Genomic DNA, 7399 nt, shown 5'->3' with positions numbered 1-7399 from the left:
AAGATTAAGTTGAAAGATATTGTAAGCAATGATGCGGACTAGGTCCGTAGTCCGAGGAGTGTCCTCACTGCTACACAGAAGGCTTACGTCTTTGATGCACCGCTCGATGTGCAAACCCCTACAACGTCGTTTGTGGATGTTTTGAACACCTGACAGACACATCCTGATGACTACTTGATAGTTTAGTGCACCATACTTTACGGCTTAGAATCGGGATTCCAATGATGTTTTGAACGCCATAGAACATATGAGATGTTCCAAGAGCTGAAATTGGGATTTAAGGCTCATGCCCGTGTTGAGAGGTGTGAGACCTCTGACAAGTTCTTTTGCCAACAAGATGGAGGAGAATAGCTCAGCTAGTGAGCATGTGCTCAGAATGTCTGGGTGCTACAATCACTTAAATCAAGTGGGAGTTAAACTTCCAGATAAGATAGTGATTGATAGAGTTCTCTAGCCACTATCACTAAGCTACTAGATCTTCGTGATGAACTATGACATGCAAGGGATGGAGTTGATCCCGGAGCTGTTCGCGGTGCTTAAGACCGCAAAAGGTAGAAATCAAGAAGGAGCATCAAGTGTTGATGGTTTGACAAGACCACTGGTTTCAAGAAGGGCAAGGGCTAGAAGGGAAACTTCATGGATGGCAAACCAGTTGCCGCTCCAGTGAAGGAACCCAAGGTTGAACCCAAACCCGAGACTAAATGCTTCTATTGTAAGGGGAACGGTCACTGGTACCGGAAGTACCCCAAATGCATGGTAGATAAGAAGGCTGGCAACTTCAAAGTATATACGTGTTATTAATGTGTACCTCACTAGTACTCCTAGTAGCACCGGGGTATTGGATACCGGTTCAGTTGCTATTATTGGTGACGATGTGTGTTGGAAGTGTTTCCAAAGTTGATGAGATCACCATCGCACGCTCCATCTGCCTTCGGGATTAGTATTGAACCTAGATAAATGTTATCAGGTGTCTATGTTGAGCATGATTATGATTAGATCATGTTCATTGCAATACGGTTATTCATTTAAGTTAGAGAATAATGGTTATTCTGTTTACATGAATAATACCTTCCATGGTCATGCACCCTATGTGAATGGTTCAGTGAATCTCGGTCGTAGTAATACACATGTTCACGCCAAAAGATGTAGATAGTACCACTTTCTTGTGGCACTGCCGCTTAGGTCATATTGGTGTAACATGCATGAAGAAACTCCATGTCGATGGATGTTTGGAGTCACTTGATTTTGAATCACTTGACACATGCGAGCCATGCCTCATGGGCAGGATGACTAAGACCCAATTTTCAGGTACAATGAAACGGGCAAGTGACTTGTTGGAAATCATGCATGCTGATGCGTGTGATCCAATGAGAATTGAAGCGTGCGGTGGATATCGCTATTTTCTCATCTTCACTGACGATTTGGGTAGATATAGGTATATCTAATTAATGAAGCACAAGTCTGAAACGTTTGAAAAGTTCAAGCGATCTCAGAGTGAAGTTAAGAATCATCATAACAATAAGATCATGTTCCTACGATCTGATCAAAAGGGGATTTTCTGAGTTATGAGTTTGCCAATCACTTAAGACATTGTGGAATTGTTTCACAGTTGAAGCCACCTGGAACACCACAAGGTAATGGTGCGTCCGGACGTCGTAATCGAACCCTATGAGATATGGTGCGATCTATGATGTCTCTTACCAATCTACCATTTTCATTTTGAGGTTATGCGTTAGAGACAGCTGCATTCACTTTAGATAGGACACCATCTAAGTCCGTTGAGACGACGTCATATGAACATTGGTTTGGCAAGAAACCAAAGTTGTCATTTCTTAATGTTTGGGGATGCGATGCTTAGGGCTTCAGCCGGAGAAGCTCGAACCCAAAGCGGACAAACACATCTTCATAGGATACCCAAGGGTGACAGTTGGGTATACCTTTTATCCTAGATCCGAGGGCAAATTGTTTGTCGCTAAGAACGGGTCCTTTCTCGAGAAGGAGTTCTCTCGAAAGAATTGAGTGGGAGGAAGATAGAACTTGATGAGGTTGTCGAACCTTTACTTCAACCAGAGAGTGATGCAACACAGAAAGATGTTTTCTGTGGCGCCTACGTCTGTTGAAGAGGAAGTAAATGATAGTGATCATGAAGCTTCGGATCAAGTTGCTATCGAACCTTGTAGGTCGACAAGGATATGTACTACTCCTAAGTGGTACGGTAATCCTCTCTTAGATATCATGTTGTTAGACAACAATGAACCTACGAGCTATGGAGAAGCGATGGTGGGCCCGTATTCCGACAAATGGTTAGAAGCCATGAAATCCGAGATAGGATCCATATATCAGAACAAAGTATGGACTTTGGTGGACTTGCCCGATGATCGGCAAGCCATTGAGATAAATGGATCTTTAAGAAGAAGACGGACGTGGGCGGTAATGTTACCGTCTATGAAGCTCGACTTGTGGGAAAGAGTCTTTTCACAAGTTCAAGGAGTTGACTACGATGAGAATTTCTCACCCGTAGCGATGCTTAAGTCCGTCGGAATCATTAGCTGTATTTTTCGATTATGAAATCTTACAGATGGATGTCAAAACAAGTTTTCTTACCAGTTTTCGTAAGAAAAGTTGTATGTGATACAATAAAAGGTTTTGTCGATCCTAAGGATGCTAAAAGGTATGCTGGCTCCAGCAATCCTTCTATGGACTAGAGCAAGCATCTCGGAATCGGAATATATGTTTTGATGGAGTGATCAAAGCTTTTAGGTTTATACAATGTTTGCTAGAAACTTGTATTTACAAGAAAGTGAGTGGGAACACTACAACATTTATGATAAGTATATGTGGATGACATATTGTTGATTCGAAATGATGTAGAATTTCTGGAAAGCATAAACGGTTGTTTGAAGAGTGATTTTCAAAGGAAGACCTGGATAAAGCTGCTTACATATTGGGCATCAAGATCTATAGAAATAGATCAAGACGTCTGATGATACTTTCAAAGAACGCACACCTTGACATGTTTTTGAAGGAGTTCAAAATAGATCAGTCAAAGAAGGGGTTCTTCCCTGAGTTGTAAGGTGTGAAGTTGAGTAAGACTCAAAGCTTGACCACGGCAGAAGAAAGAAGAAGGACGAAGGTCGTCCCCTATGCTCTTGTCATAGGCTCTATACGGTATGCCATGCTGAAGTACCGCACCTAATGTGTGCCTTGCCACATGTCTGGCGAGAGGCTACAAAGGTGATCTAGGAGTGGATCACCAGATAGCAGTCAAAATTATCCTTAGAGGAATAAGGAAATGCTTCTCGGTTATGGAGGTGATAAAGAGTTCGACATAAAGAGTTACGTCGATGCAAGCTTAACACCTATCCGGATAGCTCTGAGTAGAGATACCGGATACGTATAATGGAGCAATAATTTGGAATAGCTCCAAGTGGAACGTGGTAGCAGCATCTATGATATAAAGTTTTGCAAAATACATAGGGATCTGAATATGGCAAGACCCGTTGACTACAACCTCTCTCACAAGAATAACATGATAAAACCAAGAACTCATTGAGTGTTAATCACATAGTGATGTGAACTAGATTATTCAGTCTAGTAAACTCTTTGGATGTTGGTCACATGGCGATGTGACCTGTGAGTGTTAATCACATGGCGATGTGAACTAGATTATTGACTCTAGTGCAAGTGGGAGACTGTTGCAAATATGCCCTAGAGGCAATAATAAATTGGTTATTATTATATTTCCTTGTTCATGATAATCGTTTATTATCCATGCTGGAATTGTATTAACAGGAAACTCAGATACATGTGTGGATACATAGACAACACCATGTCCCTAGTAAGCCTCTAGTTGACTAGCTCGTTGATCAATAGATGGTTACGGTTTCCTGACCATGGACATTGGATGTCGTTGATAACGGGATCACATCATTAGGAGAATGATGTGATGGACAAGACCCAATCCTAAGCCTAGCACAAAGATTGTGTAGTTCGTATGCTAAAGCTTTTCTAATGTCAAGTATCATTTCCTTAGACCATGAGATTGTGCAACTCCCGGATACTGTAGGAGTGCTGTGGGTGTGCCAAACGTCACAACGTAACTGGGTGGCTATAAAGGTACACTACAGGTATCTCCAAAATTGTCTGTTGGGTTGGCACGAATCGAGACTGGGATTTGTCACTCCGTAAACGGAGAGGTATCTCTAGGCCCACTCAGTAGGACATCATCGTAATGTGCACAATGTGACCAAGGAGTTGATCACGGGATGATGTGTTACGGAACAAGTAAAGAGACTTGCCAGTAATGAGATTGAACAAGGTATCGGGATACCGACGATCGAATCTCGGGCAAGTACAATACCGCTGGACAAAGGGAATTGAATCCTCGACATCGTGGTTCATCCGATGAGATCATGGTGGAACATGTGGGAGACAACATGGGTATCCAGATCCCGCTGTTGGTTATTGGCCGGAGAGTTGTCTCGGTCATTTCTGCATGGTTCCCGAACCCGTAGGGTCTACACACTTAAGGTTCGATGACGCTAGGGTTATTAGGAAGACTTGTATGTGATTACCGAATGTTGTTCGAAGTCCCGGATGAGATCCCGGACGTCACGAGGAGTTCCGGAATGGTCCGGAGGTAAAGATTTATATATGGAAAGTTGTTGTTCGGGTTCCGGGAAAAGTTCGGTTTTTTCCGATATTGTACCGGGAAGCTTCCGGAAGGTTCCGGAGGATTCCGAAGGGGTCCGAAGGTCCAGAAAATGTTCCACCACGTCCAATACAGCAGCATGGGCTGTAGGGGGGCTCCCTAACCTTAATGGGCCAAGGGCACCAACCCCCCCAAGGCCCATGCGCATGGGAGAGGGGAAACCCTAAGGGGAGGGCCTCCACTTGACATGGGAGGCACTCCTCCCCCCCTTGGCCGTCGCCCCAACCCTAGATGGGATCTAAGGGGGGCCGGCCCCCTCTCTCCCCACCTATAAATAGTGGAGGGAGGGCGGCCACAACCCTTGAACCTGGCGCAGCCCCTCCCCTCCAATACCTCTCCTCCTCCGCGTGAGCTTGGCGAAGCCCTGCCGGAGAACTGCCACTCCATCACCACCACGCCGTCGTGCTGCTGTTGGACTCTCTTCCTCAACCTCTCCCTCCTCCTTGCTGGATCAAGGCGTGGGAGACGTCTCCGTTCCGTACGTGTGTTGAACGCGGAGGTGCCGTTCGTTCGGCGCTAGGATCATCGGTGATTTGGATCACGATGAGTACGACTCCATCAACCCCGTTCACTTGAACGCTTCCGCTTAGCGATCTACAAGGGTATGTAGATGCACTCTCCTTCCCCTCCTTGCTAGATTACTCCATAGATTGATCTTGGTGATGCGTAGAAAATTTTAAATTTCTGCTACGATCCCCAACAGAGGTATCCTCGGACGGCTCCCTGGGCTCGTCGGACATGGATAGCGATCCAGTCCCGACCGCCACCTCCCCTCATCCAGCCGACGACACCGAGGTGCTGTCTCAAGAGGCACCGGATCGAGGGGGGTCAGTCCCGGAGGCGCCTCAAGGCGACCTTCCGGACTCCGGGAGCCGAGGGGATGGGGTCCCCGAGAGCTCTGAGTTCGGCCCTCAGCCGAACACCGCGCCGGACCCTCCAACGGCTCCGAGCTCGGGCAGGCGGTCCCCTTCTAAGGGGGGGTGAGACGCCTGTGCCGGTGACCTCTGTCCATCCAGAGCGCCGGACACTATGTTGGAAGCGCTTCGCAGCGCTTCCATCAAGGAGGAGCACCGCACTATCATGAGTGCGGTGATCCAGAAGGTTCAGTCCGCCAAGAGCGGATTGACTGAAGCCTGTACTAGCCTTCTAACAGGCTTCGAAGTAAGTGTTTTAAAATGTAGTAGAAATATTACCGCATAGACAGTAGCCCCTGATGCTTTGTTCGGTGTTCAGAAAGAAAAGCCGAACAGAGGATCAAATAATATCGCAGGAGTCTAATATAAGTATGTCAATATGCATATGCAGGCTTCGCTGCTGGCGTTCGCCCCACTAACTGCCGAGGTCGCCGTACTGAAGGAGGCCCTCGAGGGGTCCCAGAAAGAGCTCGGCCTTGCTAAGAGGCAGCTCGAGGAGAAAAAGGGTAAGTAATACCCCGTCTATAGATGAGAAAAAGGACGTGATTGCTAAATGACAGGATCATTGTATGTTTGCCAGGGGCCACGACCGAGGTGGCGACCCTCAAGCAAGCGCTGTCCCATGCCGAAGAGAAGGCGGCCCAGGAACGCACCGAGCGAGAGAGGCACGAGGCTCGGGTGGGCGAGGTGCAGCAAGAGCTCCAGGCTCTCGTGACGAAGCACGAGGCGTTGGAGCTTGACTTGAAGATGCGAGAGTCTGAGCTTGCCGCGGCCCGTGAGAGCGTGAAGAGTGCCAAGGCCGAGGCCCAGAAGGCCCTTCAAGAGATCGACGCGATAAAGAAGATAGCGGCGGGTAAGGCTTTCTATATGCAAAGCAAGCATGTAAAAGTAAATTATCGATTACTTACCCGGATTCGGAGCTCTTCAGGAGCATTCGCAGATTTGCCCCGTAGTGTGTCCGATGCCGCACAATTTTACCAGGCCGAGGACGGTAGCTTGACGGAGAAGCTGTTCTGGTCTCAGTATGCTGAGGCCGAACATCCGGTGCCGATGAGTGACCAGCTGAAGCAGATGGCCGAGCTACATAAGGCGGCCGATCAGGCCATGAAGGGCTTCATAGTCCGGTTGTGGCCTGGCGATGCCCTTCCGAACAGCTTCTTTGGCCTGGTGAGGCGGCTTGTGGATGCCTACCCACGGCTGGAGGTCGTCAAGCGATCCATCTGCATTGAAGGTGCACGACGGGCCTTCGCCCGTGTAAAAACGCAGTGGGTCAAGCTAGACGCCGTGAAGCTGATCAAGAAGGGGCCGCCGGAGGGCAAGGAGCACCGCCACCCCGAGATGTACTACGAGGGTGTTCTGCCGAGCGCCCGTCTTATCGCGGATGAGTGTTCACAAAATGTAATATTTGAATGAGACTTGCTCGTTTTTTATCCTGTGTGATGAAAACTTGTTTCATATGCCCTATGCAATGCTTGTGTGAATTTAAAATATTACCTTCTGTTTGGCTGTTTATCCAAATGGCTAGTCCTCAGCTTCTGCCCCCATACCACGAGTGCTGGGGTGTTCGGGGTAAACCTGAGCACTCTTGTTCCCATGTTTGGGTCCTTCGAGGGAGGTGCTCAGCACAACGAACAAGGCAACTGGACTAATAATGCTTTATCACTCTCACTTAGCCATAGTGCCGGGGTACTGATCCACGAGCACCTATGGGACCGGCGGACCGAGTCCCTTTCGGTTCGGCGAGGGCGGATGTCGCACAAAGAGCGGATCGAGG

The sequence above is a fragment of the Triticum urartu genome, chromosome 3 (genome assembly GCF_003073215.2).
Source record: "Triticum urartu cultivar G1812 chromosome 3, Tu2.1, whole genome shotgun sequence".
In the NCBI taxonomy this organism is placed as follows: domain Eukaryota; kingdom Viridiplantae; phylum Streptophyta; class Magnoliopsida; order Poales; family Poaceae; genus Triticum; species Triticum urartu.
Note: the sequence above shows the minus strand (reverse complement) of the source record.